We start from the raw sequence: 13,746 nt of genomic DNA on the forward strand, positions 1-13,746 counted from the left end.
GTTTTATTCACTTGGTTTGGATTTAGTTCTGTTGGCAAGCTGTACGGTCACGTTTGTGTATTGGATGCAGCACTGAAAAAGCAGGATTTCAAATAGCAGTTTTAGTAAAATATAACTGGACTAAACCCATTACATAAAGAAACAGCTTCATCCTAAGCCTACCATGTGAGAATGGAGAATTTGACCCGAAAGAGGGAGGAAGAGCAGCAGAAGGTGGCCTGCTGGGTCCCAAAGTGTTGGAGGTATAAATAGCACGAAATCCGCAGCTATCCCATGTGTTTTATTTCTCTTACAATTCAGTGAAACTAGCATTTTTTTGCCTTACTCTTAGATAGAGCAAAGCGGGAAGCAGTTTCCCTTTTATCTGTGAATAAACATGCAGCTTTTTCTAGCCTAAGCTCTTAAAATATGGTTATGGTTGTGTAATAGCTTCTGGCTTCCCAGCTCCTCCAGTAGCCGGTGTGCTCTCTCAGGAAATCAAGTCATATCTTCCTTTGAAAAGATCCAAAAAAATATCACCCTAACCTGCTGGGAAGCAGCAAAAGACTCCAAGTTTCTTTTGGGTTTGTCAGCCGACCTTCCTCGGGCCAGATAACAGAGGGGTCTGGAGTTTCAAACCCACATGCTTCAGCTTAAGCTGAAAGTGCAGGTTGTGCTCACAGTCCCACTGAGGCAATCAATAAGCTTCTGCCTCTTTTCCTGGGGGCTTGTGAGATGGTTTTCTGTTTGTATTTCTTTTACTCAGAGCAGTCCCCTGGCTGTTTATTATCTCTTTAGCCATTCTTGCAGACCTGCAGGCACTATGTTTCTTAGGTGTGTGTACAGCCACTGCCGAAGGGAAATATTTTTCTATTCAGTTCTGCTCTTGCAGCTGCTGAAGTGAAACCTTCCTCTCCTGTTTTTTTAGGGAAAAAAAAGGCAAAAATGAGGAAAGCCTACTTTAGCTTTGGGAGACAGCAGGTGAGTCCCTTTAAGGAGGAGAAGGACAATTTTGATGGCATTTTGTAGAAGTTCCCAATAGTCAAAGAGTTTGTTCTGGAACATGGCAGCTGCAGCAGATGTTTTGTGGGTATTTCCAGTGCAAACCACAGTGGTGGTATCTCAGGATGTCAGTGTGAACGCTCTCCACTGTCTGCTAAGAAATGTGGTATTTTTTCCTCCTGAGAGGCTCCCAAGGTTCATTATGTTACTGTAAAGGGGCTGGAGGACCAAATCTTTCAAATTGCTTGTCAGTGGAAAAGGGAATTGCTGGAATTCTGGCTGGCATTCCTGGTGCTGATGGAAAAACTAAGTTACCAGTTGTAAAGGAGAAGGGATGGTTGCTATTCTCTTCTATTTTTCTCCCTGACTTACATGTTTTTTTCCACTTTTGTAGGTATCAGAAGTACTGTTCATCTTCAGAGAGATTCCCAGGATGTAAGAAATCAAGTGCTGTGAGTGAGTAGCTTTTTCTTTCCATTTTCCTTTACATGAGAAATCTAAGCTTGCTCAAACAGAAGGAGAATCTTCTAGTTTTTTTCTTTTAAAGATGTTTCAAGAAATGTTTACAGCAAGCAAATCCAGTCTTTTGGAACCAATTGAGTGCCTTTGGCACCTCTTTGCAGCCCACAAAATAAAGTCAGCATTGTATTACCACATAGGCTGAATAATTATCTCACTACAGATATAAACCACATGAATGCATTTAACTCAGAATATGGTTAGCAGGATGGACCATTAGCACCATCTGAAGCTTGTTTGTTGTTTTCAAGCTTTACCAGCTATGGAAAGACAGAATCTTGCTGAAGACTTGAGGCATTCCTTGGGAAGTGAGTTTGCATCTTTTGCAATGGAAAAAGAGCACAGATTGGCTGTGATGTTGTTTTTGTGTGTATGGACAGCACCACAGCCTTGTCATCACAATAGGAAACTATCAATATTTGGGTCTTCCCTGATGGGATAAAATGGCATTGATGGAAGTTTTATATCACAGGAGATACTGGCACACTTGCTTCAAAGTACCTTAGCCAGGAGCTTCTATATATATTAAAAAAAAACAAAACCAAAAACTGAAAATGTATATTTGAAGAGCAGCTGCCCCAGGGCCTTTCCCTGTGCACTGCTGAAAAGTGTGGGCTGGGATTTCCCAGCAGCTGTGGCTAGTCTGCAGCTCTCCAGGTGGGCCAGCCAGTGCTCTTCTAAAGGAACCTCAGGATATCCTGGTTGGAGCCTTTGGCTGTGTGCCTGGCACAGGGTGGGCTCCTGAGGTAGCTGCTCTGAGGCTGAAATTTGGATGCTGTTGTTCTGGGCTTCGTTGCTTTCTGTAAGTAAATTTTATTAGCAGAATGGTAGAATAAGGGGGGTTTTTTTGAGGCTTTTATAATCAGCTCAACTCCTGTTTTCACCCTGTTCTGTGGTGATGGCAATCAGTGGTTACTTGGACATCAGCAGAGTTTTGTTTCTATTTTCATTTTAGTGGCTTAAGCCTGTTTTCTATTACAACAACAAAAATCTATTTGGGCTAGTGTGGAATAAAACCCCAAATTGAAATCAGCCTGAAAAAGAAAGGGCTAGTTTTGATAAAGAAAAAAAACTGAGTCCATCCATGTTTGGTAAAGGTGTGGTGAAAATTCCCTAATGAACACCTATCAAGCTTTCAGAAACTGGTAAGCAAAAAAATTGAATCCTTCTTTAAGCCTTTTGTGAAGGTTACTGGCAATGAGTGCAGTAACTGCAGAAAAAAGGGATGTGGAATGATGACAGTGTTTTGTATTGATCTCCCACAGTAAGGTCCATGGTTCATATTCTTCCTTTGAATCACAAATGTTTTCTTCTAACTCCTTGGTGTTTAGACTGCCACACAAGACCTGCTAATTGAGCTGTGGGGCTTGTTTTTTGTGAGTCACAAAGCACTGCACAGGGTGGGCTCTGGCCTCTGTTTTTTTACAGCTGTGTTGGCTTCAGAGTGATGAATAGATACCAATTTAAGTTAAAAAAAACTCAGCAGAAGCGTGCTTTGTATATATTGTGTCTCTCAAAGTATATCCACATCCTAGAAAAGCCCTTTGCTCATCTCAGAACCAAAACTTGATTGTTTTTCTCTTAGGTAGGCAGTGTTAAAATCTGGGAATCATTTTCTCAGTTCCTAATGAGTCTATATCCTAAGGCACCCCTGTGGTGGTTGGTTCCACAAAGGGTTGAACATGGGGACCTGCTCCTGCTCTTCAGAGAAGGACCTGCTGGTCCCACATAGATGTTGTCTGTGTTATTAAATCAAAGTAAAACAGCAGTGCTGATACAGGCGTGTACTCCACAGGTGCCTCTGATATATTATAGCTTTGCTAAGAGGAGGAGAGATAAAGCCAAGAGTAGCGTCCTTGGAAGCTCCCCAGGCAACTGGTGTATGGTCTCAGATGGCTCTGAAATTACTGCAAGATACAGGCACAGCTCAGCAATGAAAGGAGACTGGAAATTCTGTTTACCTGTCTCACCACACTCTGGCTGCATGACAGGAACTGGGGAGCATGAGATGGCTGCAGTGGGACAGTGCTGACTGAGAAACTTATCTCCTGCTCAGAAGCTCAGGAAAACCCAGAGCTAGAAGAATTTGGCTCCTCTATGTCTGTTCTCTCTGTCCTCTTGCAGTATTGTCCTGCAAAATGTTTCAGTCCTTCTATGAGGGAACTGATGGAGAGAAGGAAAAAGAGACTTTTTTGTCATTTCCCTTTCTCTGTTTGACTGCCAGCAGCTGGAGGTGAATCTTGCCAGTGGCTGCTTCCAGAGGTGCCTGTCCCCTCTGAAGGGTGGCAGTGTGGGTGTCAACAGGGGCTTGGGGTGGCTCTGACTGACATCCTTGCAGAGGGGCCTTGACCAAGAGCTGTGTTATGAGCTGTTAGGGAAGGTGTTGGTTTGGGAAGCTCCTGCCACTTCCAGTGGATCTGGGGACATTTTTGAGCAAGCTGTGAGTGGTGGTTGCTTCACCCATTAGGCTTTAATTCACCATCCCTTTGTAAGGCAGCATCTCTGTCCTGCTGTTTAAAGCAATACCCACTTTATTATGGGCAGAATTCAGCTGATGGAGTTTTGTTCTCTGCAAGGCAGAGCCATCTCTTGGTGGGGGACCAAGCCCTGGGATGCAGGGGAGGGGTTCCTTCAGGTTGTAGGTGCATCCTCAGCTGGCAGGTGGTTGTGTGGCTGCTCTCCCACCCCAGGATGCCCTGGGTCAGGACAGGTTGGTGAGGTGGCTGCAGATCCCTGGATGCCGAGGGCTGGCTGCAGTGTTGGACTACAGAGGCACAGTGGGTCTGGTGGGGGAGCAGGAAGGACAGAGAAACTGTCCTTTGGGCAGTGGTAGCTTGCTTATGTCAAGGCCTCTGGATGTATAACTTCAAAAAATACCTACTTGTTGCAGTAAACTGTTCTCTTATCAGACGAGATTTAGATGAATTTGGGGTTATTTTTGTTTCTTGGAGCTTGAGCAGTGAATTTGCAAGCATTTTCTGCAGAGAAAATGACAACAGTGTGTTAGGGATGCCAGAACTGCACACAGAAACTGCTTTGCCAAATGCGACAGTGGTGCTGCGTCCTTGCTCTTACCTGGGGCAAGAGATGGGGCTCTAGCTGTAGCAGCCCTGAAATTGCCACTTGTACTTGCCACCTCTCCAAACAGTGCACTCCTCACAAAACCAACACTCATTCTCCCAGTGCTTGATCAGGCAACTGTCTGGAAATTTTGGACAGACTGTTTTATTTTTTAAAAGGAGGGGATTATTCTGTTGTAACTGAAGGATAAAGATGTGGAGGAGAAGTTGGTTGGAGAGCAGGAGAAATTGAGTCAGGGGAGATGAGGCTTAGCCAAAAGCCTCCATTACAGCTCCAAGATGAGAAGGGGTGAGAGGATTTCATCCATGTAACTGCAAATCTGCAGTTCATATCACAGTCCTGGGCAGGTTTTCCCAAGAGTTGAGTGCTGCCTGGGCATTGGTAAGGATGGGATTGCTTCTCCCTGGCTCTCCAGCAGCCCCCAGTGTGGTGGTCATTTGGGATCTTGCTCCATTCTTCTTATTTTTGATACTGTCTCTTCTTCCTTTTCTTTTCCATTAAGTATGATGTCACAAATGACATCAGCCCAATAACTGCTTGTGGTTGTCATAGCCACAGTCTGTGACACCCAAACAAAGCAGCAGGAAACCAAAGCTGGCATACAGATGCTGTAATATTCATCACATTCCTTTTGGTTAATAACTGTGTGGTTAAGGATTTATTTTCCATTGGGGGAAAAAAAAATAGGAAGGGGGCTTAAAAGCAAAAAATTGAGTCACTGAGGAGGCAGAAGGTGGTTTTCCAACTCCATCTGACCTATGTAGCTGCACTTCTCCATCCCAGTACTCTTCCCCTGAGGGAATATTGCTCTGGCCTCAACTGCTCAACTCTCTTCTGCAACTGCTCCCATCACTTCAGACCATCTGGTGATGCTCTTCATGGACAAGGCAATGGGAGACGTTGCACTGCCTCTAACACAAGCTGTGTCCCTGGGGTACAGACTCCCAAAGGCTGGCAAGGAGCGCCAGCAGCAGCCACATGTCGGGCAGCTTTAACTGCTGGATGGCTGAGGCTGCTGTTGTTGTGGTGCATGGATAGAGTACAGAAGGGTTTTTGCATCTTTTGGGAGCATTAGATATGAGGGGGGAGTGGTTGTTTGCTGTTCTTTGTCTTGATTTGTTTCTTGAATCTGTGAAATAAGCTTTTCTGGTTGAGCAGCAGAGCTTGTTTGTCCCTGCAAGATTTAATCACTCCTTCAGTTTTGCACAGTTGGCCTAATAGTAAGAAGGTGCTTGCTACAAAAAACAATTCTGATAATGTAAAAAAAAAAAAATAGAGAAATAGGTGTGGTATGAGCACTGCATTTGCATGACAAGCACTGGAGGTAGGTGCTGGGGCTTGCTGGGAGGAAGCCACCTCAGCGCCTCACTGCTGCAGGTATGTTGGGAGCCACCATCCGTGTGACCAGAACGTCCCCTTGCCCAGTGCCACCCCCCCTCTGTGCCCCCACGGGGACGTACTGACCCTGGGGACTCCAGCACGGCTTCCCCAAAAGGTTTGGGCATGTGGTTCCTGGGCTGAGCCCAGGTAATTCCCCGGGCCTGCCTGTGCTGGGAGCAGGCAGCAAACACAGAGAGCAGAGTCCAGCTCTGCATTCAGGCATTCGGTGCCGTGGCTCCTGCTGGTGCTTGCAGGGAGGTGCTCATTATATAATAGCTGGTGGTTGATTAATATGCTGTGAGTCAGAAGCACCAGGGTATTTTAGCTTTCTCTAGTTGCTATGGAAACGTTATTTTAACAAATAGCTTTTTAATATTTAATTAAAACAGCTTTTGGCAAGCTGGAGTAAGAACTATTACAATTACTACTACAAAGGGTTAGCAGTGAAGTGTATTCCAGAGTCACGTTGTTTTTTTTTGGTTGAGCCTGTGTCATGTGTCCCCCACCCTGATCTGTCAGCTTCAAAAATTAAAAAAAAAAAGAAAAAAATCACTAATTTATTGGTTGTGAGAGATGTATTCTTGTTCCTAAGACACAAAGCAAATGTAATGCAAATCTGCAGTTACTCTTCACAATTGAAGGTTGTCACTTCTTTCAATGTACAGTGCCAAGGCAGCCCTGTAAGGACGAAGCAGTGTGATAGCATTTATTAATCACTGCTGTATCACTGGTGTTCCTTCTTCTACCTCTGCCTCCCGAATGAGATCATTCCTGTTTTGCTTGCTTCGTGTTCCCTCTGTGTCAGGTTGGATGCTTTTCCTTGCCAGCTTGTGGAGGAGGCTGGTGCTGTGTCCGGATCAGGCTCTGGACAGATTCCTAGTCTTTTTTTAGGTGAGCTCCTCTGCTCCCTGATACCAAATGATTCTGCGGTGGAGACAAATGAACAGAGAACTCAGTCTCCAGAGAAAAATAAATATTTAACAGCTCTTTGTAAATAACCTTTATTTATAGAACAGTTGCAGGTTCTATCATACTTGGTAAATGGGGATGCTTTTTATGCAAGAATTCTGCCTTGAGGGACTCAGTGGATGCTTAATGTCGTCTGTGATATAATAATGAAATAAATGTGGCGCTCTCATGGGATTCCCTTCCAGCCCCTATTTCCTGTGATTAACTTCAGTATTGCACACTTTGTCTCTATTCACATCACATTCCTTAATATTGTACTGAAACCTTATTTGGAAGGGAACACCTTTATTTGCTGAGGGGAGGGGAAGGGTGTTGAGGGTTTTGACATGTGCAGATGGGTCTGAGGCTGTATGTACCTCCATGGTGTATCAGTGTGGTGGCTGGCCCAGACCCGGATTCGTGAGCTCAGCCTCTCACTCTCACAGTCTGGGATGGTGCTGTTATCCCATTTTATAAATTAGTGAAAGTAAACCTGGAGAGATGGATTAGGATGTGTTTCACCCCAGCTGTCCAGAAGTTAAGCAGTTATTCTATGGTAGCTGTCTAACCACTTGTAGCATCAGCTGAAAGACTGCACCATTTGCAGAAATGTTTCACCCTGCTTTAGGACAGATGTTTGCAGCAGGTCACAGGCATAGCCCTCAGAATTGTCTATCTCTCCCCATTTAACTCTGAGCCATAAACTAGATGGGGAAAATGTAGACAAGAGGAATGCCACCCTGAGCAAAGATGACCTATAGAATTTCTGTAGGTGGTCCATATCAGTGTTCCAGGCTGCAGGATGTCCTTGCTCGTCACACTGCTCTGGTCACGCAGTGTCAGGTGGCCCTTCCAAAGCAGCACAGCTAATCTCTGCTACACATTGCTCACAGCTGGGCATCTGGGATTTAACAGCTCAGAAAGATATGCAAAACCAGTCCCCAGGCATGTAAACGAAGGTGCTAAAGATTTGTCTAAACCGTTCCAGCAAGCCAGGAAGAGAATTAAGGCTTTCCTTCCTGTTTACACTGAAGGTGTGTTGTCATGACCAAAACTAGAGTGATAATATTATTGCTGCAGTAATACAGCAAGTAGTTTGGGTGTGCTAGGCAGTTATTTTAAAAATCCCGCTGAGTTGCATCCCATACTTCTAAGTTCTTTGATGTCTTTTTAAATCCCTCTGCTAGCTGATGGCAACCCCATCGAATCCAAAGGTGATCCCAGGATATGGCAGGAGCTGTGATGGAAGCAGAGTCTCTGGGTGGATGGTGACAGCCACAGAGCAGCACATGCTTGCAGCCACCTGTTTCAGCTGCTGCTTCCTCAGAGGTCTGGGAAGGAATCCTTTTTATTTTCTACCTCCAAGTACCTGATACACTGCAAAAACCAAATTTCCATGTTTTCATAGCAAATGGGGGTCTCCATTGAGCTTGCAAGGCAGCAGCCAGGACAGGCTTTGCAGGGGGATGATGGTGGGAGCTCCTGCCATGCTGGAGGGGCAGCATGGGGTGGGGACAGGCAGTGGCTGTTGTGGGGGAAGCTGACAAGCAGATGGATGAAGCTGGCATTACCAGTGGAGTGGAGGAGGTGAGCACTGCTACGTTAGCAGATGTGATCAGGCTAGCTCAGAGGGACAAGGGAGGCTGAGAGCTTTGAACCGAGTGCCCTGACCAAAGGGAACTTGTGGAACTGTTCCTTGGGGGGGAGGTGGGAAGGGTTTGGTTGATGGTGCCTGGCCAGGGTGGAGGTCTGAGCAGTGATGCTTTTGAATATCAAAAGACAGTGGGTTAAGTAGCTGAAATAGGAATTGTTGCAAGAAGACACAGAAATAACATTTCTACCTGAAATTTTCATCATATGGCCCAATTTTGCAAAGGGTGCAGAGACAAGTGCTGCAGAATAGCAATCCTGCTTGGGCTACATGCTAAGAGAAATGCCCCAGGTTATGGGTGGCTGATAGTGGAAATACTGACAGGGCAGCAGATGGGGGAGCCAGGAAGTCAGGCCAGCTCTGCTGTCCCTGTCCCTGAGCAGAGGCAGTGCAGAGGTGAGCAGTGGGCTCTTGGGGGGATGGCTGTGCCAGGAGTGTGTGTGGTGGAGCAGGCCTGGTGCTGAGTGATTTGGGGGAGTCCTTGATGGATAATGCTCCTAAGTGCTGTGATGGGTGGCAGGTCCGGAAAGCTGTTCCCAGGGAGGGAAATTGGGATCATCGGGATGGGGAAAGTAGAAGGTGGGAGCCTGTATTTCTGTTTGGGTAGATGTGCACAGGAGTTGTATTGGAAAAGCTGAAGTGTGATTTATGAGGGGAAATAAATGCTCCACAGTGAGCACAGACTGCTGTGAGAGAGTTTACCTGTCAGGTCCTCAGCTCAGCATCAACTACTCAGCCTCCCTGTATGGGTGCAATGTGCTATACAGATTTTCAATTTACAGTAATTTGGGACTTGCATGTAGTCTGGAGAGGCATGACATGCACTCAGGCAGGTCTGACTTTCCCTCCCCTGAGGATAAGGGTGGATCCGAGGTGGCAGAAAGCCCTGTGTGGGAGCAAAGGGCACGTGTTGCCCAAGTGAGTGCTCATAGGTACTGCAGTAACAAGGACTCCACCAAAATGAAGCCCAAGGCTTGTGGGGTTTTGTTTTGGTTTCTTTTTATGTGATTTGGGATCCCTGTACACACCTTGCATTGCAAGTCTGTGGTCTGTCACAAATCCCCATGTTACCAAGCATGGGATCTTCTCCCCTCACTTAAACCCTCATCCCCTCCACTTGAAGCTAAGCCAGGCTTTGCTAGCTTTCCTCTCCACTGGCCCCAGTGGATTTAAAAAGTACACTGCTGCTTCCATGTCTGCCTGATAAGCAAGAAATCAAGGGATAGAATAGAGTTCAGTGAAAGGAGAGAGATTGGAAGTGACAAAAATTGCAATGAACTTTCCTGGAGCTTTCCATCTCCACCCATTCCAGATGTTTCCTTCTTTTTGCTACCATCAGTAGTTTCTGGTAGTGTTATTTTCCCAGTGGCTGCTCACTCATGGAGATGTCTATTGGCAATCAGGAGCCCAAGGTCTTGATAGCAGGAGCACTTGGACCTGTGAGTCTGTTTGTGAGTTGGAGAATGTGCTCCTGTCTCCTAAGGCAGCAAATGCAGCGGGGGTATCACATCACCAAGAGTTTCACACCAAACAGCTGTGATGTTTGTATGGGTCATTTGTGCTTAGTCCCAGTTTCCCTGTTAGTGGCATTAGGCTGGAGCATCCCATAGGCACTGAGCACAGTGGTGGTCTCTGAGTTGACTCAGTTTTCATTGTCAGCATTAGTTGTGACTCAGGTATAAACAATCTGGCACGTTTCCTGTCTGCAGTTCTCCAAGTACACTCTTCCTTGCATGCCTCAAACCAGACTATCTCTGTGTTTGCCACACTCAGAAACCCAGCCAGGCTTGCAACAGATGAATCAAACCCTGCTGTGCTTGGGGCAGCTGCATTTCAGATGCTGCTGTGAGTGTAGGGAAGGGCAAGGGGGGTGCAGTGCTTGGAAAGAGCACCTACTACAGGAGGAGACTTGAGCTCTAGCAGGGCAGGGAATGGCCTTGCATTTATTGTCTCTGTTATTAATATTGGATTAAAATGTGGTTTGTGTTACTTATATATGTAATTTTATCTAGTGAGTGTGTATTAGCTATTACATACTAAGTGAATGCAAAGGGGAGCTGCTTGGGGTTTTTTTTTAGCTCTTCCATAAAGCATTCAGTAGATGGCTGACTTGATGTGACCTTGCTGTCCTGTTCAGGAAATTTTCCTGTCTGACCATGAAGGATTTGCTTTGGCAGTGAGCTGGGACTGAAGCCCTTTCACCACAGGTGGTTCCAGTGGCCGAGGGGTGCCCTGCTTGCCTCCCTACACTCAGACAGTCCCACCAGGCTTCCTTACCAGCTCAACCCAGGCTTTCCCACAGCAGAGTCTCACATGTCTGGATTCTTAAAATAATCATGGTGCAATAACAGAATAACAGCTTGAACTGGTGCCTCTGGAGGTGGGATATCAAACAAAGGAATCCTCGGCCTTTTACATCCCCACAATCTCTGTGCATGAAAGTCTGGGCTCTTCCTGCTGAGTTTTTGGCTCCTGCACACGGGTCCTTTGTTGTGCAAAGGGTCACTGCCAGCTTTTGCCTCAGGCTCCCTCCACCCGGAGCTCAAATCTGCAGCTCCACTGAATGTATTCCTCAACATCTCCAATGGTTTTACTTTCAGTCAGAGAGCCCTCTGAGTGGCCATGGACAAGCCATCCCTCTGATACTGGAGGAGTGCAGAGAAAAAGCAGCTTTCTTCTTTTATCTTGCTACTGCTGGAGTCAGTAGCAAAATTTCAGAGGACTTCAATGAGCCAGGATCAGACCTCTAAAAATACTCCCAAGGCACTAGGGGAAAGCACTTGTGAGTAGGTGAGAAGCAGCCCTTGTGTTCCTATGGGGTGGAAGGGAGCGCATCCTTATTAAGTGTAAGTGTTGCTTCTTTGTGAATATGTTTCATTTGGTTCATGTTATCAAAAAGAAAGAAATCTCTGCAGTGGTAGTTTAACATGTAGGGCTGTCTGTGGCAGCAGTAAGTTTTGATCTAGTACTTTAGAAATTTTGCCCCTTTTTGTAAGAGAAGATCCCAAAGCACCTTCCTTTGCTGTGTGTGAAAATCTGAAGGGTGCATTTGTGCATGTCATGAGTATCTCTGAGCATCTCTTTCCAGCTGAGTCTGAATGAGTAAATGTGTCATTTGGACAAACTCCTGATGCATTCATTAGCCTTGTGCTAGCCCTGACTGCCAGAGGTGGCAGTGAAATCAGATGTACATCCTGTGTGTTAAAAGCAGTGTAAATCTTCCAGAGCTTGCCATAACTTTCAACATTCGCCATAACTTTCAACATTCACCATAACTTCAAACATCCTTTGGGGATTCCTAAGAGTGATTTTGAGCATAGGAAGGAAATAGGGTAGTCTGGGGGTAGGTTTTCATCCCCTGGCATGTGATATGATATCCCACCCTGGTGGTGGCATTAGCAAGCACGAGGGAATGGTGGTGGTCATCTCCTTTCCCAGCAGAGAACAGCTTCAGTGTGTCCTTTAAGCATGAAGCTAACCAGGAAAAAAAAAAAAAACAAACAAAAAACAGAACAAAAAAGCCTGCTCAGCCCCTGAGATGGCCCCAGCAGCACTCTGCAGTTGTGATATATCTGGTACACACGAAGCTGTGCACTCAGGGACAGGATAAATGGAGAGAAGGGAGATGGTGACCTCCAAAAAGCTGCAGTGGTGGCAGAGGGGAAGGAAGCAGTGATTTAGCTGTTCTTGGTAGAGGGGCAAGTGACTCCAGAGAGCATTTAAATAGCAAAACAAGTAGAAGGTGTTTTGAGGGTTTCATAAGCTGGTTGCAAAAGTAATAAACTTGAAAAATCTCATTTAGAAGGGTGGAGAGTTTCAAGGCTACATCTCTCAGCAGCATCCCGGGGTTAGGAGAGCCATGTGATCATTCTAGTATCTTAGTTTGCTTCAGGCTCATGGCAGGCTTGGTTTCATACCTGTCTAGCACCTCCCTCTTCTTGTGCATCCATTCTCTCCTTGCTCAAACGTGCTGGGTCTGTGAGAGGAGGCTTTTTGTGCCACTGCCAGTGCCTGGGGCTTCCCACTTAGCAAACATTTTTTTAAAAGCCAAAAAAAAACCACAACAAAGCAACTGGTAGGTATAGCTGGTGAATTACCCCTGCAAATCACAGTCCCTGCTTCTGGGTTCTGCAACACATCACTTGCCTGCCAGCAAACACAGAGCTATGCCCTTCAGGTGCCTGAGGCTAGTCATGGATAGATACCCGTTAACTGTGGCTTCTCCTCCTCTATCCATGTACTGTGCTCTGGGATGTGTCAGGGGAGTGGAGCACTGGGCTCAGGTGTTCTGTGCTGTTCCCTGGCTGATGAAACACACCAGTAAATTTAGTGGTGGCAACATCATCATAATGAGCATCAACAGCACAGCTCTGCAATTTTCCAGAAGCTGTTCCTTACAGGACCCCTTCTCAACACCCTGAGCACCGAGGTGACATTACACAAGCTGACCCAATGTCTCTTTTAATGTGCTGCTTTTGTATTGCTTTCAAATGCTAGGAATTTTGCAAGAAACAAAATTTCAAATGCATTAGCTCTTGCTCCATGCAGTGCAGGCTTGTGGCCTCAGCTGGTCCTGGTGCAGTGTCTGCTCAGGTGGAGGCTCCTGGGCTGTTTACTGAGTGTGCTCACATTTTGTGTCATCTTCATGATGTGGAGTGCCAGGTCTTTTCCCAGGAGAAACTACCCTCTTCTGTGCAGCCTCCTTGGTTGCTGTTGGTTTGCTTTCCAGAGCACTCTAGCAGGATTAAGCTTGGCAGCACTCTGTGCCTCTGCTGTTCCTCAAACACTCAGCCTTGAGAGCTCTGAAAGCGAGGACAGCCCTGGGTCACCTCACAGGAAACCGAGATATTTAAAGAGTTTATGTAATTAGCTGCACTTTCCTTCTTAGATACTCCCAAATCTGCTTGAGCCAAGGAGCCAGCTGTCCTGTTTGCTGGCCAGGGCACTCTGTAAAGATCTCATTGTGTGTCCTGGGGCTTTCCCTGTCTTCCTGCTGGTGGGAGCCTCAGCTGGGAAGGCAGCACAGACCCAGATAGCGCTGGAGATTTGAGTACAGAAGACAAAGGAAAATTAGGTTGTGTCTGCTTTACAAAGGCTGGATTTTATTCCAGACAATTGGAAGCTGTGGGTGGGAGGGCTTTGTATTCCTGTGAGTGAATTTGGTGAGTTGGTTTTTTGTCTTTTTT

The 13,746-nt window shown here is 46.1% G+C and overlaps 1 protein-coding gene across 8 annotated transcripts in view; it reads left to right on the top strand.

Moving 5' to 3' along the window:
- ZHX2 (zinc fingers and homeoboxes 2) overlaps positions 1-13,746 on the top strand; it is a 74,854-nt gene that overhangs the window by 30,750 nt on the left and 30,358 nt on the right. For 3 of the 8 annotated variants that reach the window (XM_064395879.1, XM_064395888.1, XM_064395895.1), the window contains one exon: positions 1,376-1,437. The gene's annotated coding sequence lies outside the window, so the exon portion shown is untranslated. Of the gene's footprint in view, positions 1-321; positions 961-1,375; positions 1,438-1,696; positions 1,809-2,131; positions 2,303-2,597; positions 2,646-13,746 lie in introns of those variants that run through there. The other 5 variants (XM_064395885.1, XM_064395925.1, XM_064395915.1 and 2 more) reach the window with 5 other exon arrangements.

Source organism: Passer domesticus, chromosome 1 (genome assembly GCF_036417665.1).
Source record: "Passer domesticus isolate bPasDom1 chromosome 1, bPasDom1.hap1, whole genome shotgun sequence".
Taxonomy (NCBI): Eukaryota; Metazoa; Chordata; class Aves; order Passeriformes; family Passeridae; genus Passer; species Passer domesticus.